A 13,287-nucleotide genomic window follows, 5' to 3' on the forward strand; every position below is an offset into this window, starting at 1 on the left:
TCATTTTACAGGTGGGGAAACTGAGTTTTGGGATACACAAGTAAGTTGTCCAATGTCATGGGAATCAAACCATTAGCCTGCCGCCAACTTATCTAATGATTTATGTGCCTAATCACCTGCCTGCCTCTTTTAGTGTCCTAGCTTTCTTTCCCCTTTCGGTTATTCTAAAGACTGTATAAAAAGGATAAAACATATAAAATATATTTTTAAAAATGTCCTGCCGATTATTTACCAAAACTGCTGGATCCCCCTGCTAGTGAGTAGCAGAGCTGGGCGTCACATCCAGCCGGTCTGATTCCCCTGCCCAGAGGAAGATAGGATTTCCCCTGGAATCCGAAATAGCTGGAGGTGGGGGTCAGAGGCGGAGGCTGAGTGTCTCCATCGGATCTCCCTCCCATCTGCCTGTCAAGGGCCAAGGGCTGAGGGTTCTGACGGAGGAGAGGGCGCCGTTCAGAGTCCTCCTCTGGCTTAATTTCCTCTTCTGTTGGCTGCAGGCGCGCTACAGAGGATGCTCTAAGGCAGTGGTACCCAAATGCTGGGGTGTGAACCCTGTGTGTCAGAACCCGGGAGGAACTCAAAAATACAGGTGCCTGGCCTTCACTCTAGACTCACTGAATCCAAATCTCTCCAGGTGGGAGCCGAGCGTTTTGACCTGTTCTCCGGGTGCTTCTTCCACACCCCAAAGTCTGAAACCACTCTCCTGTAGTATCTCCAGGCAGTCTGGGCCTCCGACCTCAGCTCCAGATGCCGCACCCCTGGCCTCTGGGACTCAAAATCAAGGCATGGGTTAGGTGTCCCGGCTATTCCTGCCCGCATTTAACAGGCGACCAGTGTGACGCCCAGGGACTTGCAGAGGACTTAGAAGCCCCATCAGCCCCTCCCAGGAGAGGACGACCTCCTCTTGGGAAGACAGGGGTGGCCCCGCTGGATTAACAAGCACCTGCGGCTTCCCGGGGATTCATGCTGCTCCTTCAGAGGCAGCCAGTCTGAGGGTGCTGGCCCAGCTGTCCCTCCCAGAGCCAGCCCAGTTGGTCATTTGTGCCTGGGCTTTTCTGATGACACTTGAGGGCCCTGCTTGGGCCTCTTTTCAGTCTGATGTCTCCCCTGCTGGGTGAACTTGGGAAGCTCACTTAACCTCTCTGGGCCTCAGGGTCCCCCTCCAAAATAGAAAGGATAATACTTACCTTAGGAGGATGTTATGAGACTGAAGTAACTCCCCGCCCACTCTCAGGATGCCCTACACTTCTCATTCAAGGCATGTGCATGAAATAATTATTTAATGTTTGTCTCTTGCTGGATGGGCCTGTGTCCATGTCCCAGAGTCTAAGAGCCAGGGCCTGGCCCTTAGTCGATGCTCAGAGACCCCTCGATGAATAAATGAAAGGAGGATGGCCAGGGCCAGGAACGGAGTGTGTTGCCGGTCAGTCTCACTTCTCTTCCCTTACTTCCCTGAGATACTGCGAAGGCCCCCTCTCCAGAATATACATCCTTTTGTTACCAGCCATGCACGGCAACAGCTTCATTCACCCAAGTCCCCGAAAACAAGGGTCACCATCACACATTCGCTGGCCTGCTGGTGGGAGCAGATACGGCTTAACCAGTGGGTTGGCAGAAGCATGGACATGAGAGACCAGATGATCCCAGTGGGCCCAGATGGCACCCTGTCTCAGTTATCCGTGGCTGAGGGAGAAAAGCACCCCAGACCTGGTGGCATAAGACAATAGCCATTTTATTAGGCTCAAGACTCAGAGGGTTAGGAATCTGACTGGGGCCCAACGGGGTGGCTCGTCTCAGCTCTCCAATGTCTGTGGCCTCAGTTGGGAAGACTCAGATGGCTGGAGGTGGCTCGAAGGGCCGAGGGCTGAAATCACTGGGGGCTTCTTCTCTCAAATGTCCGGTGCCTGGGCTGGGATGGCTCAGCAGGGACTGTCAACCACAGGGCCTTCACATGTGGTTTGGGCTTCCTCACAGCATGGCAGCCTCGGCATAATTGGACTTTTTACTCAGAAGCTTGCGCTCTAAAGGTAAGTGTTCCAGGGGCGCCTGGGTGCCCCCCAGTCATTAAGCGTCTGCCTTCGGCTCAGGTCATGATCCCAGGGTCCTGGGAGCAAGCCCCACATCGGGCTCCCTGCTCCACGGGAAGCCTGCTTCTCCCTCTCCCACTCCCACTCCCCCTGCTTGTGTTCCCTCTCTTCCTGTGTCTCTGTCAAATAAATAAATAAAATCTTTAACAACAAAAAAAAGATAAGTGTTCCAGGTAACAAGCAGGAGCTGGGGGCCTGGGATGGCCTAGACTTGGAAGTCACATGGTGCCACTTTGCTATTCTCTAATGACTGAAGTGGTCTCACAATATTCAAGGAAAGGAGACATAGACCCTAGATCTCAAGAGGAAGAGTGTCAGAGAATTTTGAGTCATGGTTTTAAAAGGTGACACATACCCTGCTGGTTGCAGTCGAACATTCTAGAACCTGGGATAGGGCCTGCTTCGGGAGGAGGGCTCAGGAGTGATTTACCAAGTCCTGGGCTCTTGGCCTGATGCTTTATGGCCTGGGGTGAGTCCTTACTGCTTTCCTGACCTCCAGGGTGACATTCAGGGGATTAAATGCTGCCAAGTCACCTGTGTTCCCTCCCCCTGCATTTCCTTGTGGCTGGTGACCCTCCCCTTTATGGGCATTCACAGCTCAGACTGAAGACAATAGTCAAGTGGGGTGGGAGCACCAACGGAATCCTCCTAACCAATTTGGGAGAAGAGGCCACTGTGCCCCCACTGTCCATGCGGAACCCCGAGTGGGGAATAGCCCTATCCTACCATGACATCCAGGGGCAATGAGGGCCTCCCTGGACCCTAGGGTAATGAGGGGTCTGCTGGTCTTCCCACACTCTCAAGGAGGCCATGGAAGGTGCCAGACAAGGATGAGTGGTTCTGGAGGGCTTCTTGGGCAGGGTGAGGAGGATACAGAGCGTGTGGACTGAGGGCCACGGAGAAAAGACATGGGTTTAGTAGCAGAGACCAGTGAGGTAGAGTGAGCTTGTCCAAGAGACAGGTGAAGACAGATGCCGGTGACCTTGGCTCAGCACTCCCCCGTGATGCCACAGAAGCCTCTGGAACTAAAGAGCTGACCTGCAGAGGGACATGACAAAACCCTGAAGAGACTGCATTTAAATCTGAAATGACTGAGTTTAGCTGACATTGATTGAATTGCTTGCTGCTACCGGGCAGAGTGAGGGTCTCAAAGAGAGATGGAGGAAAATGAAGTTGCATTTTTTAGAAGCCTCGACGTTGTAGCTCATTCATTTTTTCTTGCTGTCTGGTCAGGGGCCCGCTGGGATCTCAGGCCTTTCCAGCGGTGACGTCTGCCGCGGGTCTGACTCCGGGGCTTTTTGACCTTGTTGCTGCGCCCCCAGCAGCTAATGCTACTGCAGCTGAAGGCACGCCAAAGGACAGCGGGGTCAGGCCTCCGTGGGGCTCGGCCAGACCAGCCCGGGAATGTGGTTCGCCCCCAAGTTGTCCGGTCAACAACTACTGTTAAGAAACCACTGCGTGCAGGCCCTGGGCTGGGCATCGTGCCTGCTTCTGGGGACAGTCAGTTGAATAAGACACTGGCCCCAATCCTTATCACATCTACCATCTTGTGGCAACAATTCGAAGCCACTCGTTCTAGGACCTCAACCAGCAATTGCTCCTTATTGCTGCTTTTCAGAACTGGCATCTGCACGTCTCCAGCTAATCAGTCAACAAATATTTATTGAACACCTACCAGACACCAGGCTCTGTTTTAGGTGCTTGGGTTACATCAGCGAACAAACAGTAGAGGAGTAAATAAAAGGGCCTTGAACCTCTGTTTTTATCTCTGTCCGTCTTGGTCCTGCAGAAACAGGTGTTGGTGCTTCAAGCCTAAAGACCACATGAGAAATTCTGTTATAAGGCACTCCCCAGCCCCACCCTCACCCGCTGAACGCCCATCCCCTTTCGATCCACAGTCAAGGCCAACTTCAAAAATCCCTTGGGGATCAGCTGGGAGCTTGTAGGGCCCAGACAGTCCTTCAGCAGCCTGTGGGAATGCCCCAAGAGGAACACTTTTTTGTCAAAAGAATGCCAGGAGTTTAATTACCGTGTGGCCCGTATGGGTGATTTCCATTTGACAGAGCTGAGCCCAGACAGTTCCTAGGAAGGCCCTTTGTGCGAGGCCGTGGCCGCTGGGACCTGCTCTAGCCAGGGCAGGAGGGAGCCGGGGCCTGTGCACTGGGCGGGGGCAGCGGGAATGCTTTGAATGCCTCCTCTGCTTGTGGCCGTGGGTTTTACCGCTGGCTACTGGGGGCGGCTTAATGAATCACGTCCACTACTTGTCATTTATCATTAGCAAAACAGGAGGGGTTTGGGGTCGGGGCAGCCGAGAGGGCAGGGGAGGCTCTCTCAAAGCAAGGTGCCTAGATAAATTAAAGTTTTACCCATTCATCTCATGGGGTGGCCGCTGATGGCAGCCCCACGTTGTTTCCTCCTGTTCAGCGGCCAATCTGGTTTTTCCGTCGGGCCTTTGCAGCAGCCTATTGGGGCGGGGGGAGGGGTCATCAACGATTGTGTCTTTCCCCGTCAAATCTCAGCAAAAGACTGTGTTGGTGATGCATGTGGGAAGGAGAGAGAGGGAAATGTGTCCTGGGGATTGGTTGCCATTGGAGCTGCAAACCAGAACTCTAGGGTAGATCCAGTCTGTTAGGTTTTGTTTCGCCTTGATGGTGTTTGACAAATTGGGAAATTCTACATGAAAATCTGAGCGTCTGGCTTTTCTTGAAAAAGCAGGATGTAGCAAAACCAAGCTCTCTTCTTCAGCAGGGAGCTATGCCGCTGATGGCCAGTGTGGGCAGTCAGGACAGCCACGTGGGCTGTGCACTGCACAAACGCACCAGGCAGATGCGGCAAATGGAAGTTGATTCCAGACCAGGCTGTCTGCCCAGCAGAGAGGCTCTGTAGGTAGAATGTGGGCCTTCCAGTTCACCACCTCCAACAAGCCCTGCTGCCTTAATCCTGCCTGCCCATTCACTTATGTTACCTATCTGAACTTGGTAAGCACTCGACGTTTTTTATGTTTGTTTATGTTTTGTTTTTTAAGATTTTATTTATGTGTCAGAGAGAGAGAGTGAGAGAGAGACCACGCACAAGCAGGGGGAGCGGCAGGCCGAGGGAGAAGTAGGCTCCCCCCTGAGCAGGGAGCCCGATGCGAGACTCGATCCCAGCACCCTGGGATCATGACCTGAGCCGAAGGCAGGCACTTAACTGACTGAGCCGCCCAGGCATCCCTGCACTTGACGTTTTGACTCCTAGTGTATTCAGGACACTGTTCCATCTTCTCTGTGTGAGAAACTCCTCTTCCACCTTCAATGTTCGGCTCAATTCAAACTTCATCTGAGTACTTTCCTGGGCTTCCCATAAGAAGTGGTGGTTCCCTGCTTTGTATTTTCTCAGCCAGCCATGCACATGGCTATTATGGCACTCAGCACACTGTTGTGCTCTAATTTGTTTCCAGGTCCTTCCTTCCCATGGACTTTGAGCACCTTGAAGACAGACCCTACTCATTTCTGCTTTCCCGCTGCCTGGCACATAGCACTTAATCAGTGAGGGCTGAATGGACGCCTTTGGGGCCAAGTTGACTTCAGATGAGGGAAGTCCCCTGGATGCTGCCAAATTCTCAGGCCATGAAAGTTAGGAAGAGGTAAAAGATTTTAGCTTTGGGATGTTGAAATAAACTTGAACTCCTAACTCTCTTGGGTGTTCTCTGGGGCACTCGAAATCTCTCTTCTAGTTAATTGATTAATTAATTAATTTTTAAAGATTTACTTATTTGTTTTAGAGAGAGAGAGCACAAGCGGATGGGGCAGAGGGAGAGGGAGAGAGAATCTCAAGCAGACTCCACACTGAGCACGGAGCCCGACGTGGGGCTCGATCTCACAACCCTGAGATCATGACCCGAGCCGAAACCAGGACTCGGACGACGCTTAACTGACTGAGCCACCCAGGTGCCCTTTTTTTATTTTTTTAAAGGAAGCTCTAGGCCCAAGGTGGGGCTTGAACTCATGACCCTGAGATCAAGAGTCACATCCTCTACTGACTGAGCCAGCCAGGCACCCCAAAAATCTCTCTTTTTAAAGATATATAGGCAATCTCTTTTTCCAGCTTCATTGAGATATAATTGACAAATAACATCGTGTAAACTTAAGGTGTCCAACATGATGATTTGATACATGTATATATTGTGAAATGATACTAGGATCAGGTTAGCTCACACCTCCATCACCTCCCATAACTACCTTTTTGTGTGATGTAAAGACCTACTCTCTTAGTCACTTGCAAGTATACAATACAGTGTTGCTAACTCTAGTCATGCTGTTCATTAGATGCTCCCCAGAACTTACTCATCTTATAACTGGAAGTCAGTACCCTTTGACCAACATCTGCCCATTTCCCCGGCCCCTGGTAACCACCATTTTACTCCCTGATTCTATGAGTTCAGCTTTTTCGGATTCCACATATAGTGAGATCATCCAGTATTCATCTTCTTCTGTCTGACTTATCTCACTTAGCCTAGTGCCTTCCAGGTTCACTCATGTCATTACAGATGGTAGGGCTTCTTTCTTCTTGTTATTGAGTAATATTTCCCATTTTCTTTATCTGTTGATGGATGCAAGTGATTTCTATGTCTTGGTTATTGTGAATAATTCTTCAATGAACATGGGAATGAAGGTATCTCTTCAAGATAGTGATTTCATTTCCATCGGCCAGAGATCCAGAAGTGGGATTATTGGGTCATAGGGTCCTCCTATTTTTAATTTTTTGAGGAACCTCCATACTGTTTTCCATAGTGGCCGCACCAGTTTACGTTCCCACCAACAGTGCACAGGGTTTCCCTTTTCTCTACATCCTCTCCATCACTTGTGATCTCGTCTTTTTGAGGAGCACCTGAATCTTGAGCCATGCTGATTTTAGGGTTTCCTCTGAACAGCAAACTGAGTGTTTGAAATTTTTCAGATTTTTCTTGTTCTGTTGTAAGGAGCTGGCAAGAACCCAGCCTTGCCTCTGCCTCTTGGAACACCTGTCAAGGAGCAACAGAGATGGGGTTGCCAGCAGAACCTCTGGAGAGAGGGACGGCTGCCTCCTTCTGTAGAGCAATGTCAGGGTCCTATCACATCCCCTCCCCAGCCAAACTGCAGCCTGAAATTCCTTTAAGAACAAAAGGTCAACCTTCCTTCTGTGACTCAGAGAGGGCGCTGAACATGTAACTGCTCTGGGAGAGGAGACACACAGATCTAAATTATTTCTCACTAAGGTGTAAATGACTGATAAAGGATTCTTTCCTAAACCCTTGCTGCTGTGGTGAGAGGGTAAAAAGAGCTATAAGAGAGAACCAAATGGTGGAAGGGGGCTCCACGAGGAGGAAGGAGGCACAGAAAGGAAAGTCTGGAGTTTAAGAAAGACCAGAGTTAGCTCAAGACTTCACCTGGATCCTGGAGAGGTGGGGTTATATAGAGATAAAGGAGCATCAGGCCCAGTCAGCCTGGAGCTGACACTGAGACCCTGGGCTTCAGAGGAGCAGACTACACCCACTAGGGACGTCAGAAACAGCGAAATTGTGTGAATGAATGGTCTAGGGATGGAGCAACAAAGGGGTGAATGAAGAGGAGTGTATTCATCCCACATACATTTGCCATGGATTCTCCGTGTGCAGGAAGTGGTACCAGCCCTGGGTACAGACTTGCTACAGAGTTTCATCAGCACCCAAGGAAGGGCCAGATTTTCAGAAGTCATGTCAATTTTGCGTACTGTACTGAACCTTGGGCTCAAAGCTGCTCACGGTGGGGTAATTAAAGCACACTATCGGGCGCCTGGGTGGCTCAGTTGGTTAAGCGACTGCCTTTGGCTCAGGTCATGATCCTGGAGTCCCTGGATCGAGTCCTGCATCGGGCTCCCTGCTCGGCAGGGAGTCTGCTTTGCCCTCTGACCCTATCCCCTCTCGTGTGTTCTCTCTCTCTCAAATAAATAAAATCTTTAAAAAAAAAAATAAAGCACACTATCTTTTTCTAGAATCTGATAATGAATCTCTCCATGCCTTTTCTCTAAAGGTGGCTTCAAAAAGGCTTGTAAGCTGGGGGTACAGTTGAGGGTGTGTTTGTGTGAGGGTATGGTTGTACTCGCCCTTCTCGGGATGGCTTCCCTGGACCCCCTTATCTTAAGTTGCAACCCCAAGCACTCCTGATCCCCTTGCCATGACTGATTTTTCTCAGCACCTCTTACCTCCTTCTGATATGTATTTTATTTATCTATGGATTTATTTTCTGTTTTTCCCAGTAGAATGGTTCTACATAAGAGCAAAGATTTTTAAGAACCAACTTAATTGAGGTATCATTACATATTATAAACATCTATTCCAAATGTACATTTCTGAGTCTTGTTGGATGTAGATACCTGCGAAAATACCGCTCCTACCAAGATACCGAACATTTTCCATTACTCCCCAAAGTTGCAGCCATCCCCCACATCCCCCTTTCCCCACCCCCCCCCCAGGCAACCACAGATGCGCCTTTGTCACTACAGCTGAGTTTAATCGCAGAGATTTCTACCTGTTCTATTTATTTCTGTGTCCCCAGCCCGTAAGAAGGTGCCCGGCACATAGTAGGCACGTGATAAATCTCTGTGGAGTGACTGAAGGAATGAGGAATCAGAGACGATAAAGATCTCCCTCGCTGGGCGCCTGGGTGGCTCAGTTGGTTAAGCGACTGCCTTTGGCTCAGGTCATGATCCTGGAGTCACAGGATCGAGTCCTGCATCGGGCTCCCTGCTCAGCGGGGGGTCTGCTTCTCCCTCTGACTCTCCCCCTCTCATGCTCTCTCTCTATCACTATCTCGCTCAATAAATAAAATCTTTAAAAATAAATAAAAATCTTAAAAAAAAAAAAAGAAGAAGAAGAAGATCTCCCTCGCTGTCAAGCAGCTCATAGCCCAGGGGAGGAGATAGGTGTCAACATCAGTTACAGCCTCTTATTGCTCTTCACAGGTGCTCCTCGGGGACACACCATTGAATGGCAGAAAGTCCCAGATCTCTGGCATCAGACTGATTGGAGCTCAAAACTCAACTGCACCTCTCTTGACTTTAAGAGCTCAGGCAAGCCCCTAACATTCCTCTGAGCCCCTTTCTCTTTTGCAAGTTCTCCGTGACAGTATCCATCCAACCACGGTGCTGTTGAAAGGATAATACAGGGCTAACGCCTGGAAAGGGCATAGCACAAGGTGAGCACAAAATGAACGCTCAACAAACCTTAGCTTTTAGCATTATCGGCGTGTGAAGCCCGGGAAGAGAGGCAGAGGTTGTAGACGTCAAGATCAGCTGGTTCGTGCTGCAGTAGCAGATGATTCCAGGGTCTCAGAGGCATCAGGCATCACAGTCAAGTTCATTTCTCTCCCACACTTCATGTGTGTCGTGTGTCGGCTTCTGCAGCACTCCACACTTGCTGCACCCCAGTGCCAGGCGGGCAGCGAGGTTTCTGGCTGGGGCACTGCCGTCCTCATAGCAGAGGGGAAAGAGGGCATGGTCAACCATTCTTGGCCTTAGAAGCTTCCTCTCCCCACGGACCACCCATCCCACTCACTGGTGAGCACAAGTCACATGGCCAAGCCTCAGTGAAGCCAATGGAGCAGGGAACTAGAATTCTCCTCCAGAGAGGAGGAGAGAATATTCGTGAACAACGATAGCGTGTCAAGGGCACACGAGCAAATAATTACAGGATGGGAGAAGTACCATGTACTTCTGCACGGTGTTGGGAAGGGAACAGGTCTGCCTCTGCCTGGAGGACAAGGACAGCTTCATGGTGAAGGTGACATGTGAGCTGGGTCTTGAAGAATGTCTAAGAGTTCACCAGGAAGAGAAAACTGGGAAGATTTAGGCAAAGTGAAAAGGCGAATGCCAAGGCAGGAAATTGGGAAAAGGTCTGGTGCGTTCCCAGCGCCTTGAGCGCCAGGGGGTGTGCGGGCTCACTCTGAGACAGCGACCTGGGCCAGGACACCGCGTGGTCTGACTGTCAGGCTAAGGATTCAGAACTTTTCTCTAAGGGTGATGGAAAGGCATGGAACTTTCTGAGCAGGGAGATAGGATTTTGAGCCCTGCGGTGGCTGGAGGGAGGGACGGGTTTCACCCTCGGTGTAGAGAAGCAGGCCTAATTCAGGGAGAAGCGCCCCCCATCCCCCGAAGGGCAAGGTTTTCTGCACTGCAGCTCAGAGAGGACCGATCTCCCCCGGGCCCCCCTTCCTGCTACGGGGGAGCGGGCGCTGCTCGCGGGCAGGGGGGGCGCAGCAAGAACGGCGCTCCCGGCCCGGGCTGAGCCCAGCGGACCCGCCTGACCCCGCGCGGCCCCCAGCGCCGGGAGAGGGGCCCCTCCCCGGCCTCCGGAGGCCTGGCGTGGCGGATATTTGTGTGTGATACGATTGTAATTTGGGCGCCTTTTGGCCGCAGTAAATTGTCCTGTTTGCACAGCGCCAGGCTGAAATAGCCCGGCGCGCGCGCCCCAGGAAATGAGCTCAGGGCCGGGCCGCCGCGGAGAGCGCGCTGCAGCCGCCCCGGCGCTCCCCGCGCCCCCGCAGGCCCGCGGGCGGGCGGAGCTGCTATTTTTTCACGGACCGGCTTCGACAGCGAATTTGAATTATGATCATGAAAAGATACCCCAAGTCTCTGTCTGCCACCGAGAGCTCCGAGCAAAGTGGGAGCCGCGGCCGTGGGGACGTGTGGGGGGCGGGGGGGGCGTGGTGGGAGATGGGCGGCTCGGGCCCCCTCCCACCAGGCGAGGAAGAAAGCCAAAACTCGCGGTGGCAAAGTATGATTTCAGGCAAATGATTTCTCAGGAGGACTCTGCAGCCGTGGAGGAGGACATTTGAAGCACAGTGACACCCACCTTCCCATCCCCTTGCACGCGATTTCAGTTTCTCTAGCTTCTGGCCCAGCCTCACCTCTCCACCGGCACAGACCGATCCGCATTGTAATAATCATGGCACATATACAATCCCGTGCTCTTTTTCCCCCCTCCACATGCCTTTCTTTAACTTCTAAATACTGGTTTTGGTTGTTAGAGAATTTTCCACTTTCCCGTAGAAGTATTCGTGGCCCAGTATTACATCCAGCGGCTGCGCCCTCTCTTACAGGATCCCCCCCCCCCCCGCCCCGTGTTGGCTGGAGAAGGTGTCTTCAGTTTCTCCCTATCATAAATAACCTCGCGGTAAATGTCTTCGTAGGTACAGAATGGTTCTCTCTTCCTGATGAATTATTTCCTTAGGATTAATTCCCAGGAGGAAGATTACTGGGCCAAAGGCTATGAACATTTTTATGTCACTTGGTATTATTGCTAAATTGCTTTCCAAAAGGGCTGTGTCTGATAATTTGCAGTTTTAAAGGAGGGGTTAACCAAATGTGTACACTGCACTTTGCTAGCCACATGCAAGGGGTATGACCTTGGGGATCTGCAGAGCAGGTCCCCGGGGGCAGCTCCAGGTGGGGGAAGGGGAAGGGTGACTCAGAGCGGTGGGTGCTGGGAGAGCCCTCACCCCAGTGTCGGTACTTTCTGGAAGGGCAGGCTTCCTGGATTTTGGACTCCCTCTCCTGCCCTCTCTGTTCCCTCTGTCAGATGTTCAGACCTGTCACCCCCAAACCCTCATTTCACGGTCCAGCCCTCAGAATTCCCTTTAGCAGGATTTGCTGAACCAGCTTATCATGAAACGGGAGAGATTCGCGCCTTTGGCGTCTTGTCATCTTTGTTTTCTGCAGCAGAGCTGAGCCCTCAGTGACGGGCTGAGGAGGGGGAGCTGGAGTTCGCTCTGGGAGGAACCACGTCCCTCTCAGTGCAGCCAAGTCCTCGCCAGATTGGGCTGCGGTGGCATCTTCTGTGTTTACAAAGACCAGGACTGGAAGGTGAAAATGAAGACAGACTATCTACCGTCCACACTCCAACCATCTGGTGTGATGTTGTGTCTCCCACAGAGAGGGGACAGTTGGGCCAAGGGAAGGGGACAGTTGGGCCAAGGGAAGGCAGACTTGATTTCTCCTCTTCTGTAGAAACCCATGTGTTCGGGCGCCTGGGTGGCTTAGTTGGTTAAGCAACTGCCCTCGGCTCAGGTCATGATCCTGGAATCCCGGGATCGAGTCCCGCATCGGACTCCCTGCTCAGTGGGGAGTCTGCTTCTCCCTCTGATCCTCCCCGTCTCATGCTCTCTGTCTCCCATCTCTCTCTCGGATAAATAAATAAAAAAATCTTTAAAAAAAAAAAAAAGAAAAAGAAACCCATGTGTTCTTAGGACAAGCCACTCAGGGGGCGTGGGTCCCAACTTGACTAAGGAGATGGAGTTCTGGGTGGATCAGTCCCATCAGTGCTGTCCCTGGGATCCAGAAGCTCTTGGCAGTCTCACTTATGCTCCCAAGTCATCCTCCTATGGGTACACCCCAGGGAAGAGGACAGAAGGTGGCCCCCCCAGGAGGGACTGTGAGGCGGGAGGACAAAAAGGTGGGGCCTTGGGCGGGACAAGGCTGAGTATCTGACAGGGGAGGGAGAGGGCAGGACAGGGAGTCTGAAAACTCCTGGGATAAATTGCTACCTGCCAAGGAGAGCCCAGCCCGACGTACCACAGTGCTTTCTTCTGACCCCGAAGGCCCCCAGCTCTTGCCTCCAGGGTCTGCTGCCCAAGGGACTTCCCACCACGCCATCACCAGAGGGCATCACACTCAGATTCACCCCTCCACCCCTGCTGCCAACCAGGCCCTGGGATCCAGCTTCACCTCTGACTCTCCATCCCCTCGGGTGAAGTTCATGACCCCTTGGCTACCCTACAGGAGAGGACGGAGGGAAGCCCACACCCAGGAGAACTACCTGGACTGGTCATGGTTACACCTGACTCCTCACTGGGGGAAAATGGGTATAAACTGGGGGATCTGGCTGCTCACTCTTAGGCTGGTCCTTCCCTGTTTGGGCCATGTTTTCCCCACAAGCACTGCCTATTAGCAGGCAATCCTTCCCCACCACCCCACTCAGCTCTGTTCAGTCCCTTCAGCCCCAGTCCCTAATCTGGAATATTGCCCCAGGGCCTCCAGTTCTAACGGCCTAATCTACTTTGTACTTTGTGATGCCCCCCCGCCCCCACCCCAAAACGTTCTCAGCATCATCTTCTCTAAGTGTCTGCCAGGCCCGGTTAAGCCCAACCTCACGCCGCGGTCTTGTTCACGGGCTCCCACAGAGTCTGTCTCCCCAGGGCATCAGGACCCA

The sequence above is a fragment of the Leptonychotes weddellii genome, chromosome 15, assembly GCF_054177405.1.
Source record: "Leptonychotes weddellii isolate Sample4059 chromosome 15, ASM5417740v2, whole genome shotgun sequence".
NCBI classification, from domain to species: Eukaryota; Metazoa; Chordata; class Mammalia; order Carnivora; family Phocidae; genus Leptonychotes; species Leptonychotes weddellii.